Consider the following 10,578-nt stretch of genomic DNA (forward strand, 5'->3'; position numbering starts at 1 on the left):
AGGATAAGAACTGTGGTCGGTGAATTTGTATTTTTTAAAAGACAGCCACACTGCAACAAGAATCCAGTCACACATTGAACTGTGATGTGAGTCTGCAGCAGTTAACAGAAAAATGTAAAAAAAAAGAAACTTTTCAAAGCTGTTTTCACAGGCTGCTCACTCCCCTGTCCTGACTTTTACATTCACAAATTACAGCTAGGACTAATAGAGGAACATAATTCACTTGTTGTTGCAGCTAAAAGGAATTGTGTGATGGTATTATCTCTTTTCTTTCCATTAAGAATGATCCAGCGTTTTCCTACGATGATGAAGATCCTCTGGGTGATTCCCCTCAGTTAGGAACCTTCCTAAACAAAACAACAATGTCACTAGCAACTTCTTTAACAGCTGTCTCACACAACATTTCTTTTCCTCTTGTTATGGATCAAATGTGCATTTGTAAGCTGAAATAATGAGTAATCTCTATAGCCTCTGAAAACACAGCACTAGTTATCTACCTGTGATTAATGGAAGGTTACTTAGACTATCAAATGTTAAAGTAATGAATTAGATTTTGGGTAATACTATTTGTGCTAATTTCTTGCTAAGATAACTGATTTATTAATTTGGCCCCAAAACTATATATCCAGTTTGAATATACTAAACAATATACACCAGTGGGTAATGAGAGAGATTTTAGAGCTGACCGTTAAACAGCTGCATAATTTGCTTTTCTTAACCTTTTTAACCTACTGGACAAAACAACAACAAAAGCCATCTCATCCTTCATTCTCTCATATTACCCCTCAAAGCTCAACCTTTTCCACCGAGGATGCTGAGTAGCTGACAAAATGGAAAACAATGCATGTCATGGTGGATGATGGGAATTCCCATTGGCTGTAGTTTGTTTGTCTGTGCCTCTTAGCCTATCAAATCTAATGAAAAATAATTCAGTTGAAGTCTTTATTTCTACCGCAGTCCAAAGTGAATACACACTCAGCTCTGTTCATTATCTGTCTCTATTTTCCCCTTCATCTCCTAGCTCTCTGTATCTGTAAACTATGCATGCGTGTGAGAGTACAAAAGTGGGGTATGTGTTGTAACGGCTAACGTATCCTGGGTGTGTTGTTCAGAGCGCTGGACTCGTTAGCTTGGGTAAGAGTCTCCCTGGTGGATGCATTTGCAGGAGTTTTCAAGGCACACAGATGGATGTCTAACACTCCCTCTCAATGCTAGATTACAGTTTAATTCATTTTGATCAGGCTTTTAAGACATCTTTTTGGCAGCATCTCAATTAATTATCATTGAGCTTCTGTCAAAGAAAACTTACAAGTGGGAGTAGTATTACGTGCTCTGTTAAATGCCATTGACCACATGAGCAGAGGTAGTTTTAAATGCAGATTTTTACATGTTTTACCCTTTAATTCGCACGCAAACAGTTTAAGGGTAAAAATGTGTGCCATTATTTTCACGCAGTGGACCATTCGGTTTTAAAACCATGGCAGGTAGCCAAGATAGTGCAGATGCTAACCTCGCTAGAGGGTCTCTGCAATTTAATCTGTTCTTTTGTTTTCACAGACACAGTTTATTGATATTTTTTTTGTTCCACAGAGGAACACGATGCCACCGCATTTTATTAAGTAGTAATGATGCAACTGTTGCATTGCACTGAAGCGGCCACAAAGTCTGTATATGGGGTTGAAGTTGGGTAGGGCAATGAGGTGATTTTTTAAAGATGCACTACAGAACTTTGGCAGATTTTTTCAGTAGCTACATTTACATGGACAAATATTTAATCTATCAGATTGAAATCAATCCGATCAAAGATTACAGCTGACATGTTTATCCGATCAGTTGTATTTCCACGATGGACAGATTTAATACGATTTTAACCCTTTTGACATGTGCAATGCTTATTAGTTCTAAAGAAGAAGTCTTTTCTTTTTTTATATTTTGAACCGTTTTACCGTCAAAATTAGGCCTGTCGCGATAAGCAATAAGTCAATTAATTGAACGATAAGAAAATATGAGCACGATAAGTTTGCCGGCCGCGATAATTTTTTTTCGTCCCCCCTTTACCATAGACTGTGTATGACAATAGGTTTCACTATGGAGTATTTCGACTAAACGCTCTGGTTTCTTGCGGAGTGATCTCTCTAGTGTCACACTTGACTGCAGCATGTTGCAGCACGAGCCGGTAAGCCGCATTTGTTTTGCACGGCTGCCAACACGCAATGGCCGTGAGACTTGCGTATTTAAGTGGCTTCTCACGCTCTCGCGCTAAACCTCCGATTCTCATGCTGAAATATGTAAATAATAGATGCAAGCATCTCCTCTTTTATTGTTTCGCTGCTTCCCACATGTAAGCAGAACACACACATTCTAGCTTACGACGTCAGTACAAAGCCCCCACTTCCTGGTCTACCGTAATAACCCCTGTAATCCGCAGGCACATTACGCAAATAGAATCAGCCTATATACTACCGTATATGACAAAATACACATTAAGAGCAATGCCGGCTAATCGAGAGGTTTGGGAGGATTCCCAGTGGGCCGCATAACTTTTGGGCCGGTGTCCCGGCGTAAGTGAATGTGGTATCCCAGCTAACTGCTGGGTTGTAGTTACTTATAAGGCCAACAGAGGGCAGAATGACTTTGTTTCACAAGCAGTAGATTTTGAAGAGCAGAAGAAGAACACGGGTTTTTGTTCGATGTAAAGTGCTGAAGTTTGGTTCGTCATTAAAACCGGCATGCTTGTCTACTTGTCTGGAGTTTATTTGAAGATGCAACAGTGAAAAAGGCGCTTTTATTTATTTAGTTTATTGACCTTTGAAAATGTGTACTTGCATTATTACGGCATATGTCACTGTATTAGTTGAGAATGGTCTCAAAATGACACATTAGCGCTCTGCGCAATATTATCGTTTATCGCGATAATTTCTGAGAAAATTTATCGTACAGCTAAATTTGTTATCGTGACAGGCCTAGTCAAAATGCTTAATACTTATTAGGGCTTTCAGTTTCTTACAAAAACATATTTGCTACAGTCTCGAACGGTTTTGCTTCTGCCATTTTTCAAGTTCTCCCTGAAACTCATTACATCATGTACCCCACATGTGCTTTATGCATGTGCAGAAACCACAGAAACTATCGGAGTGTATCCATGCTAATTTTTCTCTGCTGATCTGATCGTGAAAAGGATTAAACCACCCATCTCGATTGAATTGAAAACTCTTTCCGATTAAGGCCTGTTGGATTAACTGACGTGTTCACAGGACACATTATTATTCTAATTGGATGTCGGATTGGATCAAAAATGCTCCATGTAAACCTAAGCCTGAAAAAGCTCTTTTCAGCATCCATCTTGCATCCTACCTGTACTCTGAGCTCTCTCCAGCCATTAAAAGTCAGTGTCTCGTCATATCTCTTGCTCTGTCCCTTTCTCTCTTACTCTTTCTCTCTTCTTACAATAACGTCTTCTTATGCTTAATCAGCTACAGTGTGCATTCAAAGCGATCAATGTGTTTATATTCGATTGCTGATGTGTGACGTGGTGTGTAGAGTGAAACTCAGCTGCAACATCACACGCCGTCCCAGAAGACAAAGCTGTGAAGTGACTCAGCCTCAGGAGAAATACAGAAATGTACATAATAGATGTCACTGAACCATCAAACAAGTTAGCAATGCAGAGTTTTCAAGTCAGAAAGTTACATAATCTGTAATGAAAGTACTTTAAAATGTCATTTTAGTGGCCTGTTGATACGTTGTTCGTGGTTTCAGTTACTTTTCTTTGACATTACAAATGACTTGGTTATGGTTACACTTTACAAAAACTCTGGTTAAGATTAGGTTTTGAAAAGTATTTGGTTAACATCATGGCTTACATTAAAACAGGCACATTCACTGATGACATGTAGCTTCAGAACGTCCTCCTCCTGGATACCTGGCTGCCATGTCCCACCTCTTCTGTAAAAGATGCTAAATGTGTTGGATGCACAACTCAGATGTGCTACTGAAATCTATTAAATATAGTGAGACAAAAAATACACGTTTTTGTTTTTATCGGCAAAACCACACAGTTTTCTAACTGGTTTGACTTTTTCTAAAAGACTAGGCTTGAATATTTGTATGTAGAAGACATCACTGATTCACCCACACATTGAAGGACAGATCCATCCCTCAAGCATGGACGGCCTAAACGCTCTTTAAGTTAAAGCCACTTTTTTTTTTTTGGTCCACATGCAACATAACTTATTACTGATTAAACTCAAGTAGCTCAGATGGCCCGAACCATCCAGACATCACCAACTTCTCCCAGTATGTTAGCCTCATATGCGTTTCCCTGGTAACTAAGATTTACAGAAAGTTGGAAGATTTCCACTGTGAGCATTTGCTCACAGCTTGAACTCACCATTAGAAATCTATGTGGAAATTTTGTGGACAGCAACCATGTATGTTTGGGAAATACGTGATCATCTGACTGAAATCAGAAACTAACAGCTGACATACATTTAGTTTAGCATTTGTGGTCAGACCTAAAGACGTATTGTGAATTTGCTGCAGATACCCCACTGTTTTAACCGTCTGCCCAAAGTTATGCACAATAATGCATTTATCCATGTTTGTGAATGTGTGTTGCATAAGGACACATGGTTGAGACCCCTACTGTTCCTCCCTTCCACCTCCTACACGCAATCTGTCAATCCTTCCTGCTAATACTGAAACTATCCCCTGTGCATTCACACACACTTCTACACACTCATCCGAAGTGAACATGACAAAGGTAGATTCTCAGTGGCCACATAAGGGTTCATTGAGGTCCTCTGGGAGGCTTATGATGTAACACACTGCAAGTTCTTATCAGTCATCCAGAACAGAGAGGCCGAAACGGCCTCCAGCTGCCACTGTCACTGTAACTAAATTGAATGTTTAACTGTCTTTACTCCAGTTCTCGGTAGTGTCTCTTGCTCTCTTTCTCTTCATCTCCTTCCTTGATAGCTAAGATCTGAACTCTTCAGATCTCCACATAACTCACCACTGGGGTATTTTCTATGAGGCTATTTTGTTCAAAGAATAGCATTGTGACAGTCATCACCTGCTTCATCTTCTTTTATAACCCAATCTTTTGCTCTTCTCTTCCCTCCCAAGAAGCCCTGCAGTCACTGTGCTCTTGTTTATCTTCTTTCTCTCCCCCCATTTAACGCTCTCTTTCTTTAATTTATTGTGACTTAATTTCTATGGTTGTTTCACCTCTGTCGCTGCAGATGAAGTTTTCTTTTCTGTCTTCTTTTGTTTGTAAAATGTATCCTTCTTTTCTTTACTTTATTCACTGCTAATGTAACAAAACGCACTGTGATGATTCCAGTATTAATAAAAGTTGTACTTAAACTGTGTATTGCTGTGTAAAGCCGATCTTATTGTTAAAGAATACAAAGTCCTAAACTATAGGCACAACTAGGACTGTAAACAAAGAAGTGATTATTAGGGTCATAACAGTATTACACTGATACTTTCACTGTGCTGGTTCTAAATGATGGACCTGGTAACGCGTCCCCATTATTTACAGAATGTGGAAAAGCTGTTTCCAAGCACTAAATGATGCAGTGTCACCACAAAGGATAAAACAATTGTTAGCACATCAGTTTGCAATATCTCCATGCTTTCCGCTTTCTGTGTCTACAGAGAGTGTATTTTGGCCACAGAAGCTCATAAGGAAGGAGGCATCACTCAGTGCACGGCTTGCAAACCTTGAGCAAGTTTAAATCTGTGGCCTGTGTGGCAGCTCCTGATTTCATGAAAATACAGGCAATAAATGGGTTTAAAAGGAATTTTCAAATAGCTAAGTTAACCAAATGCAAGATGTGAGGATAGGTTTACAAGCACTTATGGCCTGCTTAATGTCACCATCTTTTAGGAGACCCATGCCAGTTGTTCCCTTTGACAGGTAAATAAATTGTAGATTGTTGTAAAATATATGTAATCTCTGATTTTTAACCATGTGGCCTATGCTTGTGCCTTGAGCGCCACCTAGAGAGCTGCAAAAAAAAGTAATTTTCACAGCTGTGGGCCATAAGGGCCGCGGGACCGTGTTACAGATCAATTGAGGACATGAGATATTTCTGCTATCCATGAGAAGCTCAACTGCAATGCAGCTTCCTACCACTTGGTGGTGGTAATGTGTCTGTTAGTTCAACAAGCTCCAATAAGCAGAAGAAAACACTTAGCTAGCTGCTAGCCTGTAGCAAAAGTTATGAAGAAGTATTTTAAACAAAAAAATGAAAACAAAAATGGTTTCACATACCTGAGAAATATAAATGTCTTTATGTCTTTCTCATTGTATCACATAATTTTTTTAAAATATTTTTAATGTCATGTTTTACAAGGTTTTAGCTTGTTAAACTGCATGTGAATTTGATTTAGTTACTCAATACAAATTAAACCAAGAATGAGATAAATACAATTTTAATTTTTGAACTGGTCCTTGACCACTTTGTACTGGAAATGTTGTAACACCTGATCTAGACAGAACACTGCAGTAGAATAATCCAACATTTTCCTGCAATATCTTATACTTCACACATTTTTTTATTGCCAAAGGGTGGAAACTGTCACCAAGCTGGTTACAAAAAATAATGAAGCTCACTGGAGCAGATAGATGACAGCGATTGTCCACAGATATCCCAGTCTTCATGACTGATAGCTTAAAATGCATGCTGTCCAATATTGCCATAGTTATTGCATTTTTTTTCTTTGTTAAGGGTTTAGAGACTCATTGCCAACTTTATCAGTGTACCTAACAAAGTGGCTGGTGAGTGTGCAACAGTTAGGATTAGATGTAAATGAATACATGGTTACAGGTCTACAAAAATCTACAGGTTTTAATTTGCACATTACTATTCTTATGTGATGAACATACACATTGGAATCATTTAGCAAATGATTTTATCCAGAAGGACTTATTGAGAGGCAATGTTTAGTATATTATTTCAACTTTTAGACTGGGATGTTTGGGACAGCACCAGCAAGACGACCACTCTACCTTCTCCACATGCCGTGCAAACACTACCCTACAGAAAACAACAGTCAGAGAAAATCTTGATGTTTCGAAATTCACAAACATGAATTACGTTTTTTTTTTTTTTCGTATTAGACTGATGATGCATTATCTTACCTTATCTGTCGGTGGGGGCGGATACTTGTAATGAGGCTCCTCTGGTATTAGGAAGAGGTGGAGAGGTTATACAAAAAGTACGCCTGCAGGGGGACCGACAGAGCAGAGGACTGTGTTAAAGAACAGGGATCAGACTGATTAGGCTGGAAAAGTGTCAGGCAAGAAGACAAATCTACCAGGTGTGACGGCAGAATTAAAAATGAGGTGAGTTTCACAGCATGGGAAGAAAGCTGCAGAATAAAAACCTCAAACACAAGATAAGAAAAAATTAGATCATTTATAAGGTATACTTATAGGCTAAGTTAAATTGTAACAGAACAAACTCCCAGATGCCAAATTTGACTGAAATAGTACACGAATACAGATATGAACAAAAGACATAAGTAAAGACATGAAAATTGAGGGCAGTTGTGCATAATAATTACTGGACTTAAATATACAGCTGCAATCAAAAATATTTGCACATATGTGGGTTAAAGTTAATAATAATTAATAAAAAAAACTAATTAAAAAGTACAAAAAAAAAAACAAAAAACTAATAATCCCCAGTAATTTTAATATGAGTAACTCCAGTAATAATTATTATCATTTGTTAACTTTTATAACTTCTAGCAAACATTTACAAGCTTCTTACAAGATTTTCAATTGGATTTAAATCTAATGGGTGAAACGGCCACTCTAGGCTGTTCCATGATCTTCCAAACTTTGGTTGACTTGGAGGTGTGCTTTTCATCTGTGTCTTACAGCAAAGTGTAAATATCACTAAGGTTTAATCTAATTCTTCTTTAACCATTTAAAGCGCAACCCAAGAAAAAAAGGGAAGACAATTCTAATTTTTTCAATCTAAAAACTTTATTTGGCCCTTTAACAAAGTTTAAAAAAATATAAACATAATCAGATTTTTTTGTATGTTAACCATTTATGTGATGTGTCAATATTATTGTAATGCATTCTTGCCTTATCATTGTATCCATCTGGGTGTAGAAGGCAAGTATTAGATTGTGTACAAGCCAAGTTTTGAGCCAAGCTTTTACTATAAAATGATGCAGTAGGTCTCAGAAACTGTATGAATCATATATGATACATACAGCATTTAAGGGTTAAAATGTCCTTGTACTTCTGGGACTCCATGATTCTTCCTGCTGCAAGAAAACAGCCCCACATCATCAATGACCCACCTCCATGCTTGACTGGGGAGAGTGCATGCCCCACATGTTGCTGGTCCATGAGTCCAAACAGTTTGAGTTTGGTTTCATCAGTTCATCAAACTAACTCCCAAAACTATGCTTTCTTATAAAAAATCTCTCACAGCTTTCAATCTTCTGTGTGGTTAAGAGTGATGTATGTCTCTTTTTTCAGTGCATGTCTTTTGCCACTGAAGAGCTATCAGCAGGTCATGTCTTGCAGGTTTCTCTCCTGGGCTTACACCAAGCGCAGACTAAAAATGAAAGTCTTTAGGAAATCTTAGGAGTCTTACTGGGGTCTCAGCGCACTCCTGTCATCTCGATCTTTAGGTTTAAGGTGGTAATCTGCGCTGTTTCATGTCAATCTCTTAATAGTCTTGGGTCTGCGACAATATCAAACGTGTCTGATATTTTCGCAAGTTGCAGTGACGAAACACAACCAACAACCAATAGATGAGCTCTGACAAAAACAGAAACAGGAATCCCGAAAGTCAGAACACCGGCAAAAACAGACAAAAAAAAAAACAAAAAAATAAACAAAAAAAAAAAAAACAAAACAAAAAAAAAAAAAAAAAAGCGGTGATGAAACGTTGTCGGTGGACCGTCTAGAAAGAAGAGCGGATGGTTATTAAGAAGTAAACGTCTGCTGTGGATGATTTATGTGTTGCAGTATAATGATCCAACAAATGAAAGAAGAATAGAAAACTCATTCATCCCTCCAGATGCTGATGAGCCGGTGTAACACCTGGTGGAGGTGCAAAGGCACACTTAATGATGACGTCTAATTCAAATCAAACTTGGTATTGTGTTTTACATCTTTGGTTAAATATTTGTAAAATTACAAAAGGTTTTTGCCCGACAGCAACAATATCACACAACAAAAGAAAGAATCTAGTCTTGTAAATAGTGATTCACAGTCTGTCAGATCTCAGTCTGAGACTAGGCTGAGACCTAAAACTCTAACAATCATCTGGTGTAAGTCCAGCATAAGTTGTGAAGGGCCGTTGATGAAAATTTGAGCTTTCCAGCTGTTCCATAAGTTTTAAACTTCCTTATGAAGCTCCAAATGGTGTTCATGGGAATGTTACCTATTTTAGAAAATTTCTCATTTCCAAGGCCCTTCAGGTCTGATTTTTGTTTTTCCATTATTACAACTCACCTTGGCTACCTTCATGGATGGAGTTTATATATGCATCATGGCCTAAGCAAAAGAAGAATCATTATAGAGTTCCCAAAGGCCTAATTATATCTCATTCCATTTCAGGCAATAAAAACCAAGACTGCTTTAAAAACAACAACATTATAATGGAGAGTTTGAATAACTGTGACATAGATAACTTAATTAAATATACTGTTACGCTAAAATACTACATCTTACCACTTCTCTGTTGAGTTTATGTAACAGAATCTTAGTCTTGAAAGGAAACTTTACCTGATAAACCCTTAAAACCTTTTGGGGGAGGTTGAATATTTCTGATTGCAACTGTACACATTTATACACCTTCATTAGAATTTATTTAGTGAACCGAAAGAGAAAGGGTTTGTGTTTTCTGTCATAGCAGCAAATAAAAAAGGTCATGAAATGAAAGGTCCTTCCTGTTAAAGGGAGTTTTTTCTTTCCACTGTCGCCCACTGCTCTACATGTTGGGGGACTGAATCAAAGTCAATATGCAATGAAATCTGTTAGTTTTGCTTAACTAGATATTTATTATGAATTAGCTCGATTTGTCTGTAAAGTGCCCAGAGATGATATTGTTGTGAACTGGCGCTATACAAATAAAGCTGAATTGAATTATATTGAAATAAGCCTTGACTGTTACCTACTGATCCAAATTTAATTGATTTATTGGACTTAGAAGACTTATTATGGCTGTCAGTCACAAATAATGTAAACTAAAGTGTAGAATACTTTTTTAAAGGGTACAACCATATTTTACCCCTTTCACCATAATTTAAATAACATGTTTCTAAATCGCTGAAATTTGTGATTCATTTGAATTTTAGTTTGTTTCAAATACCTAAACCATCTAACTACAGGTTTTGGTGACCAAACAGGAAGACATGAGAAAAACATAAATGCAGATAAATTTCAAATGCATGCTTAAACAAGCTGAGCTAAATAACAAGTTACAAACTCATTCAGCTTTTTTATTTACACTGTTTTATTTTTCTTTTAGTCAGCACATACCATCAAATTTTATCATTTTAAATTTATATCATATTCTGTGATCAATTTAAACAAAT

The 10,578-nt window shown here is 37.4% G+C and overlaps 1 long non-coding RNA gene across 1 annotated transcript; it reads left to right on the forward strand.

The window, feature by feature from the left end:
* The first annotated feature begins 615 nt into the window (after positions 1 to 615).
* Positions 616 to 5,372, forward strand: LOC121634864. Its single transcript, XR_006009318.1, has 2 exons — positions 616 to 1,947; positions 2,968 to 5,372. It is a non-coding gene; the product is annotated as an uncharacterized LOC121634864 (long non-coding RNA).
* Positions 5,373 to 10,578: the final 5,206 nt, after the last annotated feature.

The sequence above is a fragment of the Melanotaenia boesemani genome, chromosome 1, assembly GCF_017639745.1.
Source record: "Melanotaenia boesemani isolate fMelBoe1 chromosome 1, fMelBoe1.pri, whole genome shotgun sequence".
Lineage (NCBI taxonomy): Eukaryota > Metazoa > Chordata > Actinopteri > Atheriniformes > Melanotaeniidae > Melanotaenia > Melanotaenia boesemani.